Raw genomic sequence first — 10,896 nt, 5'->3', positions numbered from 1 at the left:
CGACTCACCGGTCCTCAGCCCCGGCGTCTGGCTCGCCCCAACCCGGAAGCCCTGGGATGGCCGGAGCCGGACGCCTGACCCGCGATGCTCCAGACGCCGCCCCAGCCCCCGCGACGGCCGACTCACCAGGTGCTCAGCCACCGCGCCCGGCCACTGACCACCGACGTCTGTCTCACCCAGCCTCCGGCACAGACCCCGCTCACCCGGTCCCCGACGCCCCCGGCTCACCAGGAGCCGCACTCCTGACTCCCGACACCCCGACGCCCGACACAGCCGGTGCTCAGACCCCGCTCGCGGCTCGCTCGGCCCCGGACCGCCGACGTTCGTCTCACCCAGTCTCTGGCTGCGGATCCCCGCTCACCCAGAGCTGGACTGGACACCTGAACTCCCTACACCCTCGCCCTGGTTCGACCGGTCTCTGATGCCCCCGGGTCACACAGCCCCCAACCCCCGACGTCTGTCTCACCCAGCCTCCAGCAGCCGAACACTCCCCCCACCCCCACCCCGCCAACCCCGCTCAGGACTGACTCCCGATGCCCCCGCTCCGGGCTCACTCTGCCCCCCATCCGGCCCCCGGCCTGACGAGACGCTGCCGACTCACCTGCTGTCCTGCGCGGTCGGCTCCTCCGGCTGCCCGTCCGACTCCCCGGAACTCCAGCTCTGATCGCCCCCCCGGGCCATGTCAGGGGGCTGGGAAGCGGGCTTCGGCTTGGCGGCGGCCCTGCGACGACCGTCCTGCTGCCCAGGGTCCCACCGCCTTGCCCTTACGAGGACCAGACGGCCCGAGGGGTCGCGCCGGCGGGAACCTTGCCCGGAGGGGTGGGACTGAGCCAGCGTTGCCCTGCCACGCCCGGGGGTGTGGCCGCCCTCTATGCGGTCACGGCAGGGGGGCACGCGGCGGCCAGCGGTGGCCTGCGGTGTCTTTAAGAGGTTAAAGTGGGCGGGGTCCGCCGCGGTGGGGTGCCCGCGGTTCCTGAGGCCCTGTCGCTGCTGGCGCCCCCTCCCCCCATGGGGCATCTGCAAGGCAGGGGAGTGGGTAAGGCCTTCCAGCGATGGTGCTTTGCTGGCCCCCCTGTGCACCGTGGCCTCCCCACTGCGCACACCTGAGAATCCCTGAAGTCTCCCAAGGGCGAACAGTGACACTCCTCAGGTGGGAGTAACCCCGTTTCCAGGTCTTGCAAGAGGGAGCGATGGTCTCTCATCTCCTAGAGGCGGGGGCACTTCGGACCCTCTCGGGGCTCGGGGGCCCAGGGCCCTGCGTGGAAGGGTGCAGTAACATCCCTGTCGTGCCTCATCTGTGCCCAGCTCCTGCAAGTGCCCAGGAGCTGGCATCACTGCCTGCTGGCACAGAAGGAGGCCTATCGGAGAGCTGCAGGCTGCCTGCTCCAGCGGCCACGGCTTCTAACCAGGGACGCTCAGTCAGGGCGGGAGGCGCGCTCTCCTCTGTGGGGCCCCCTGGTCTTGTGTGCGGGCCTGTGGCAGTGGGGGAGTGTAACGACTTTTAACATCCACGCAAAACTAAACTGTCATTTTTGGTTTGGGAGACATTGTTTTTTCCTCTCAGGCCCCTTTAGAGCAGTAACCTTTGATGGAGAAAGCAGAGCTGGAGGTCAGGGGGCCTGACCCCACAGCAGGTGGTGTTTGTGGTGCTCAGAACTGAGCCTCTCTCTGAGCTGGCTTGCTCATCTGCAGGCCATGGTCCTGGCCACCCGCTCACCTGCCTTCCTCGAAGGGCTCTGCAGGGGTCTGACAGGGTGATGACCTTGAAAGTTCCAGCACAGTGGGTCTCACTCCTGGCCGCTCACCGGGGCCACATGGAGTTTCTGGAAGGCCCCGCATCCGGGCCGCCCCGAAGACCAGCTCCAGGCCAGGCGATCGCAGTGCGCAGGCCGAGAACCTCCGCCCAGCGCCACATGCCCCCCAGCTGCGTGCCCTGGACTGGCCTGGACTGGGGAGCACCTGCAGGCCATCAGAGCCCCTGGAACCAGTGAGGCCTAGGCCCAGATCCCAGCCTTGTTACTTCTGGCTGTGTGACCTTCAGCAGGGGACCTAACCTTTCTGACCCTTAACTTCCTTGATGTTGTCTTTGGGGTCATGCCGAAGGTGTCCGCCCCAGAACTCTGCAAAGCAGCTGGCACGTCGTCTCCACACGTTGACGCACACTTCCCCCGCCTTTTTCCTTTTGTCTAAACAAAAACAGCCGACAAAGATTCTCTCCTTTACGAAGCCCTTTTCACAGCTAGGCCTCAACCTTGGCCTATAAAGGCTTGATAAACACTAGCATGGTTTCCAAGAGCTCGGGGCCATATCCCAGAGATGACTCTGCCTCCCAAAGCGCCTGCGCGAGAGAGCTCAAGCCTGTCCCAACCTCTTACTGTTCATCGCACCCACGCCGAGGGCCTGTCTCCCCTGTCTCTGTGGGCGAGCAGGGTCCTGGCTGCAGGAACCGCCAGCCAGCAGAGGCCCGGCCCTGCAGGGCGCCCACCTTCCCTGCTCCCTCCCCCCCGTTGGAGCTCCAGTTACCTCTGGGAGCACCAGAGGAGACTCTCCTCCCCCCCAGCTGTGACACCTGCACTCCTGCTACCTACGGCTCTTCTTCGCGTGCATGCGGCAGAGCCTCTGCCGAATGGAGCCTGTTCCCGTAGTCAGTCACGGGAGGGTTTGAGCCTCCACACGCTTATCGGTCCTGTTTTTGTTTTCACGGTTCCTTTTTCTTCATCACGCCGTCTGTCGCGGGTGACACTGGCTGTGCAGTCACAGTAAGCGACTTAAAGTGTCCTTAAATTTACGTTAAAAAAAAAAAGAGCGAGTGAGGTACTACTTGTAGGTCTGTGACACTACAGGTGGCACTTGAATGACTGAAATTTGGGAAATCTGGACCCAATCCCACCACCGCAGCTTACAGCCCCAGAGACTTTGAGATGGAGAGGGGACAGTGAGAGGCACAGAATGGCCTTTGTCCCTGACTCACGGTGCCAGGCCCCCCTCTTGTCCAGGCAGGAGAAGAGTCAGCGCAGAAGCTGCTGTCCAGAGTCACCGGGGGCGGGTTCTCGCAGGATCTACTGAAGTAGGGAGAGGGGCCAGGAGGAGTTTTGCAGAGAGGGACAAGTGTCACGCACCAGAAGTGAGCAGAGGGGTGGGGGGGAGCCGAGCTGAAGCAGGTAGCTGAAGAGGCAGAGAGCCCAGTGCCACGGTGGAGGAAGGCTCTGAACTGGGAGGGAAGTGGGGACAGGGGTTCCGGCGTCTGCCTTGGGGAGGAGTTTGCTTCTCCTCTGATGGACTCTGGGAGCCACTGAAAGTCTTAGAGCAGGAGCTGCATTCTGGCAGTCAGCAGTGGCTGGGAGGGCTCTGAGCCGGTCATACAGATTTGAGAGGCCTGGCGGTTGGGGCGTTGGCCCGGAGAAGGGGTGGAGAGGGAGGGCAGGGTGGGGAAGCCTGCCTCGAGGAGAGGTGGGAGGAGGAAGGGCAGCCGTTAGAGAGCAGGAAGAGAGGCAGGCCGTGTGGACAGGAGCTGAGCCCGCGGAAGGCCAGAGAGTGGAGGAGCAGAGGGCCAGGCAGCAGGGGCCGGGGCTCACGGAGCCAGGGCACTGAGGGGCGGCTGCAGCGTTTCTCCAAGGGCAGGATGTTCATGTGTAGGCCCCCAAAGCAGCAGTTGTCGCCCAGGCCACTGTTTCAGTATCTGCTTCTCAGCTTCTCTCTGACTGTGTGACTCTGGGCAGATTCCCTCTCTCTGAGCCTCGGTTTCCCCTTCTGTACAGTGGGGACAAGAACCCCAGTCTCGTGGGGTTACTATAAAGATTACTGGGGGGGGGGGCGCCTGGGTGGCTCAGTCAGTTAAGCGTCCGGCTTCGGCTCTGGTCATGATCTCACAGTTCATGAGTTCAAGCCCTGAGTCGGGCTCTGTGCTGACAGCTCAGAGTCTGGAGCCTGCTTCTGATTCTGTGTCTCCCTCTCTCTCTGTGACCCTCCCCTGCTCGCACTGTCTCTCTCTCTCAAAAATAAATTAAAAATATTTAAAAATTAAAAAAAAAGATGACTGGGAACGGCACGGTGAAGAGCTGAGTGTGTGCCCAGCAGACTGCCGGGCTCCAGGACGGACTCATCCATTTCGTCACAGCGATGCTTGGCAGGCACCTGGGCGTGCCTGGCGTCGTGCCGGGCGGCATTGGCACGCAGCTGCCTGAGGGAGCACTGCCCTGGAGGAGCCAACGGGCCGGCTGAACCTGAGCACCTGAATCTAAGCCTCCAGCTAACCCCGCGTGGGCCTGTTGCCAGCAGGCCAGCCCGGGGATTCGAACGAAACAATGGTGCTACTTTAACAGACAAAACTCAGGCTTCTGATAACTTCTGTGGGCCACAGTCCCCGAGAGCCACGTCCTCCTGCAACTTGGGCCTCGGCCCCAACTGCTGCCACCAGTGACAGGAGCGGTGGGCAGGGGGGGGGAGGGAGTCTCTTTCAGGAGAAAAAACCAAGGAAGTAAAGGGGTGGCCTCCCTGGTGTATTTTTGTGCTTTGCAGACGACGTTCTGAGGTCTTGTCATCAGACCAGCATCCCGCGAGGCCGACGGCTACGGGGAAGGCAGCCAGGGACCCTTTGTGCCGGTCCCTTGGCACCGAGGGAGGCTGCGGGGCCCGGGGGACCGGCCTGCATGGGGCTCACATCGGCCAGCAGGGAGACGAGCCTCTGGCCACACGGCGTGATGACAGTCACCGAGGAGACGCGCGGGCACACCCCGCACCCGCCCTGCTGCACCTCGAAGATACCACCTTCTTCCAATTGAAGGTCCGTGGCAGCCCCGCACCGCCCTCAGCGTCTGTGCCCCATGGTCTGGTCGCTCTCTCAGTATTTCAGATGCCGCCATTAGCATCCCACTTGTTAGGGTGAGGCGTGACCTGTGACCTCTGACGTTAGCTGTGTCACCATTCAGGGGCCGCTCATGGGCCGGGCAGGACGGCTGCCCCTGCCAGCTGCCTGGGCCTCCCTCTTCCCTGAGATACAACGACGTTGAAATTAGGCCAATTAGCAACCCTACAAGGACCTCTGAGTGCGCAGGTAAAGGGGAAGAGTCACATGTCCGTCCCTGTAAGTCCAATCCAGAAAAGGCCCCACTCAGTGATGGAGGGGGTCAAGTGAGCGGCATCATGACGGCAAAGACCACGTTCTCAGCAGGGATGACCGCCAGCCGTGGACGCGGGTGACAGGAAAGGGGACTGTTTGTATTGCTGACGCAGAGAGGGTTCCAGCGGCCCGGCCCTTCCGCTGTCCGGAGCGGGGCCTGACCCTCCGATTCCTCGAAGCCTGAGAGACGCCAGGGGTCGGCGTGAAGCTGGCAGAGGCTGCGCCCTGTCGTGTGCGAACAGACACGTCTCCGCCACACAGTGTCCAGGAGAGCCGGCCGAGACTGTGACGGGAGGTGACGTTCCAGTGTAAACGAAACAGCCTTCCATCAGAAGAAGATGCCATCCATGACTGTCGGAGCCGGAGAGGAGAAGTCAGTGCCTGGCTCCGCAGCCTCGGAGGACGGGCGGACTGCTGTCGGGCCAACGCGGCTGCTGACTTGAAGCTGAAGGCAGCGCCCCTGCCCCGCTCTGAGGTCCTGGGGCCCCTGCACGACGGCTCGGCCTGAGCTCGGTAAACGGAACGAAGTCCGGCTGACAGCACACCCGTTACAGTAGGTCTGTGACTATTCTAAGTCCGCTGTTGAGAGCTGCTGCTCAGAAAGGACGGACTCCTTTCAAAGTGTCGCTGCTCGCCATGGAGGCACCAGGCGCCGAGCTCCGCCGGAGGGGCCATGAGACCATTTTCGTGCCGCTAGCGCGACGTCCGTCCTGCGGCCCGTGGATGAGGGAGTTGCCTGGACCCCCAAGTCTCGTTCTTCACGAAGTGCCCTGTGGCTGCCCCAGCAGGGCCCTGTGGAGGATGCGGGAGACTGCGCGGACAGCTTCTGGAAAGGGTTCACATCCGAGAGGTCTAAGAACGCTGACGGGTCGCGGGAGGAGGACAAGAAAACGTCGACAGGAGTTTGGCAGAAGCAGATCCCAGCCCTCACGGAGCCTCTGAGGCTCGGGACTCTGGGGGAGGAAATCCAGATGTGGTAGAAACGGCCCGGGAACCAGGGTCAGAAGTGGGGCCCAAGGAAGGGCCTGACTTGCTGCATCTCAGGATGAGTCTTGGACGGGCAGGTGCTTCTGATGGAGGAGCAAAGAACGTAGTTTCCTGAGCTGGAATCCAGTCCCAGTGAGGATGCCGTGGGGGTTGTTGAGATGGCAGCGAAGGAAGGAGAACGTCACCGAAACGGCGGTGAGCAAGTGGCAGGGCCTCGGAGGACTGGCTGCAGTTTCCAGAAAAGGTTTGTGGGTAAAATGCCGTCAGAGAGCATCTCCTGCTACAGAGAAGCCGTTCATGCAGCAGACGTCACTGGTGTCTTCCTTAAAGAAACTGCCTCCACAACCCCCCCCGCCCCGTCACCCCCCCCTCCACTTTCAGCTCCGCCCGGCGGGCCGCAGCCAGCAGAATGGAGGGAGGAAGAGCCCTTGAAAACTCAGACGATGACTAGCATTTCTTTTAGCAATAAAGCATTGTTAGATGAAGGGATGTACACTTTGGGGTTTTTAAATGTTTATTTACTTTGAGAGAGACAGAATGATCTGGGGAGGGGCAGAGAGAGACGGAGAGGGAGAATCCCAAGCAGGACGCAGGGCTCGAATCCATGAACCTGAGATCATGACCTGAGCTGAAATCAAGAGTCAGGTGCTCAACCCGCTGAGCCCCCCAGGTGCCCCAGGGCACGTACATTGTGTTTTATACGTGATGCCAACGCACACTTCACATGCTAGAGTGTCATGCCAACAGCTCATAGATGCGCCGGGAAACCAAACACTCTGAGGTTGGTTGCTGGGACAGCGCCCGCTCCCTGCAGTGCTGGGGCGCGCCCTGAGGCATCTCCCGGGCGTGCCCCCGTCCTGTGGGGCTCTGGGTGGAAGGGAAGGCCAAACAGGCTCTACCAGGGGTGCCTAAAAAAATTGCTACACATTTATATAGACTTTTACTTCCTGCTTCATTTCAGAAAAATCGCTGTCTTGTCAGAAACGGCACTTTGCAGACTTTGTCTTCTGTCAGTGATGCCACAGTTAAAAACATGTCCTGAGCCACTGCAGCTCTTAGCTTTAACTTGGAGACACTGTGCTCCTCGGAGGTGCCCAGTCCGGCTCCAGCAGCTCCAGGGCTCCCTGAAGGACGGACGGTGTCGGCGAGAGAGAAAGAGGGAGCCTCACGTTTCTTTCTGATCACCAGGCAGGGATCTCTGCACTGAGACTCAGCTTTACTTCCGGTAAAAACTGTATAGGGCCAGCACAGGATGATCATTAGACAGTGATTTCTGATGACAGATTTCTTTGATATGAAAAAATTTCCTAGAACATAGACTGGAGGAAGACTCATGCATGATCTTCATCTATAGTGATTGATGTAGGTGATTTAGATGCTTGTCGCATGGGGAAGGAAGGAATCTTCAGCATTCAAATACAAGGCAATGTTCTTAGAGCAAAGGCAAGAGTTAGTTCTTTGTGAGCAGGGGTCAACAGCCTGTTTTCTTGACGGGAAGTAAGACAGGTTTCTCAGGAAATGTCATTTTTTGCTCCCATAATCACCAAACAAGAAATTCCTATAATAAGTTCCTTCACAAGGTGCAGTCAGCATATTTTAGGGTCAGAATAGGGACAAGTCACTCCTGATACCAGTCAGCAAGGTGCCTTGGGGGGGGGGTCAGTGCTCAAAAAATAATTGAGTGGGGGGTGGACATCGGTCACCATCTGATGGCGGGAGGCCACGCAAACCCTCCTTAACCTCACAAGGAGTTTTCTCAACTCAGTGAGTTCAGAAATGGCTCCCAACACTGAGGCACAGCAGGATTCCCAGATTCAGCAGGATTCTTAGATTCAGACACGAGTCATGGATTTTACACACCATGCTCAGACATGATGGGGTCACGTAAGGTAAACTCGAGTTACTATAGAAATATTACAGAGATTTCAATCTCATCATATAAGTGCTATGAGTTTTTTTAAATAGCTTCATTGAGACATTGTTGACAGACAATGCAGTGCGGTGCTCAGGTTTAAAGTGTGTCATTTGGGACGTCTGAGTGGCTTAATCAGAATCGGTTAAGCGTCCCACTTTGGCTCATGATCTCATGGTTTGCGGGTTCAAGCCCCATGCCGGGCTCTGTGCTGAGAGCTCAAAGCCTGGAGCCTGCTTTGGATTCTGTCTCCCTCTCTCTCTTCCCCTCCCCTGCTTGTGCTCTGTCTCGCTCTCAAAAATAAATAAACATTAAAAAAGAGAGAGAGGAATTCATGAGTCTAAGGGCAGGGTCTTAACAGAAGACAGCTACATGGCCAGGCCCGACCCAACCGGTAGGAGAAAGGAGCACGGAGGCAAAGGGGAGGAGGGAAGGCGCGGCCACACGAGGGGCGCGGCCGGTGGCTGTCCCATCTCCTCACCTCCGCCGCCAGCCTCCATTGGCTGGATACAGGGACACGAGTGTGAGTGTGTGCACACGAGTGTGTGTGCAGGGCAGGGTGGTCCGGAAGGGGGCCCTGAGAATCCTCAGCAGAAGCCGCGGCATGCCCGTCTCTGCAAAGGCAGAGAAACTGGCAGGGAGCTTGCACCTGAGGCTGTCAGATTTGAGGGATTTGAGCCGAGTTTACCTACGCTGATGATCACCTGGTTCCCTTTGTCATTGTAGTTACAAAAGGAACCCTGCGCAGAAGAGACCCCTCCCAGGAGAAGCGCAGAAGAGAGCAAGCACAATCTTCAGGGAAAAGTAAAAATCCCCTGGGAAGCCCTTGCCAGGCAGGCATCTGTCCTTCCTTTCTGGTTAGCTGGTGAGCGGCTTGCAGAGCGGGGCCCTAGGAAATGTGGGGCCCGGAACGAAGAAATGCAGATGGTCAGTAATCATTTTTTAGAAGTTCCCTCTCACTACACACCAAAACCGCGCAGAGTTCAACAGCAGCACGACACTGCAGGAGGGGACGAGTCCACCAGAGGCCACGGGCCACATGCAGCAGAGACCCCGTGCTCACTGCCGAGGGCTTGAGGAGGACGTGGCAGGACCAGTGGGACTGGGGGACCCGCATCTGGAACGTGGGTCCGAGGACCCCTCCCCGCCACCCAGCACATGGATCCCTGACCTGCCCAGCGGCCTGGGTGGGACCAGACAGAAAAGCCCAACACTCACCAGAAAGGACTCGTAGATTTTCCCTGTACTTTATTGAGGTATAAACCACGCACGGTCCAAGGGACGACGCCAGCGGAGCTCCATGACTCCTGACGGGGGTGCCCGTGTGACCACTGCCCACATCAAGATAGCACTTCCAATCACCCAGCAGGTTTGCTCCTCCTCCTGAGCTCTGTCCCCTCAGGGAGGGTCTGCCTGCCTTGAACCCACGTCTCGAGGACCACAGTGCACGCGTCCCTTTGGTCTGGCTACTCTTGCTCACCCTGCTCCTGGGATCTGTCCGTGGCTCTGAGGAGCAGTGGCTCCTGCGTGGACGGGAGGTATTATGTCGCATGAGCAGACGGCATTTTGTTCACCTCTGGTCCTGATGCTGGACGTTCACACTGTTGCCGGCTCCCATGTGTCGAGAACACAGCTGTGTGCAAATCTTCGTGTGAACACGGGGCTCACTTCTCATCACTTCTCCTCAGTAAATGCCTGGGCGGGGCCGCGGGGCCACAGAGGAGCTCACACCAGCCACCCACAGAATAACTGTTTACCGGCCGTCGGGCAGCCCCGCCGTGGGCGTGCACGAGTCCCAGCGCCCCGCGGCCCCCCAACACCGGCCATCACCAGTCTTGCCCACTGGAGTCATCTCTCGTGAAGAGAGCCACACCTGAAGGCTCTAATGGGCATTTCCCTGAGAACCAACCGTGTAGAGCATTTGTTACGTATTTATCATTTCAAATGAAAACGGGGTACATCAGGGACCCAGGCACTCATGGAGGGAGGTCCCCCCAAGACAACTTACCTCCAAACGGGGAACAAGAGGTGAATTCTGCCTGTGTGGCCCTCCTTCCCTCCCCCTCGCGCTTTCTGTGGGCTGGCCACTGCTGCGGCCACGGGAGGACTGGGGGCATGACACGGAAACCTTGGCCAGACGTGGCTACTTCCCATGAGGCCTTGGGGCAGTTCCACTGACCAGATTGGCCCTGACGTCCCTCCATCTTGTAGAAACCCTGGAGGGCTGTGGCCTCCGGGATGGTGGCAGGAGGCCCAGGGGGTGGGAGCGCCGGAAGCACAGGGTCCTGACCCAGAGACACGGTGCAGGGAGGTGGTCAGCTTGAAAGCCGGTTACCTGAGGGTGTAGCCGCGGTCTCTTGTCCCAGCAGCCCTTCCGAGAGCCTCAGGGAGAGAGTGGAGTGACCCCAGCAGAGGGCAGAGCCCTCCTCCCTGCACCCAGGAGGCCGGGGATGCTGTAGGGTTCGGGCTTGACCGCCACGTGCTCTCGCCTGTGACGCTGAATCCTGCGGGACAGGCCCAGAGCCTGGGAGGGGCTCCTGGCCACCGCGGGGGTGCAGGCGTGGTGGCCGGTCTTCCGGCCACAGAAGGCCGCCCCGCTTCCGCTCCACGGCTCCCGGGGCACCTGGGGGACACTGGGGCCCGGGCCTGCTCTCCCGGCCTTCTGTCAGGTGGCCATGGGTCTGATACCCGCCAACGGAGAGCGAAGGCGTGGTCTGCCCGCGGCTGCACGTGGACCGGTGCCCGGGAGGCCGTGTGTCCAGCGGTAGGGCCCCCTTAGGCCTGGGCGGCCCCCACCCGCTGCCCCGCGGGAGCGGCTGGGTCGGGCTGCCGCGAGCGGAAGAGGGGCCGCGCCGGGCTCCCGGGAGCGGAAGTGGGG

Source organism: Suricata suricatta, chromosome 9, assembly GCF_006229205.1.
Source record: "Suricata suricatta isolate VVHF042 chromosome 9, meerkat_22Aug2017_6uvM2_HiC, whole genome shotgun sequence".
NCBI classification, from domain to species: domain Eukaryota; kingdom Metazoa; phylum Chordata; class Mammalia; order Carnivora; family Herpestidae; genus Suricata; species Suricata suricatta.
Note: the sequence above shows the minus strand (reverse complement) of the source record.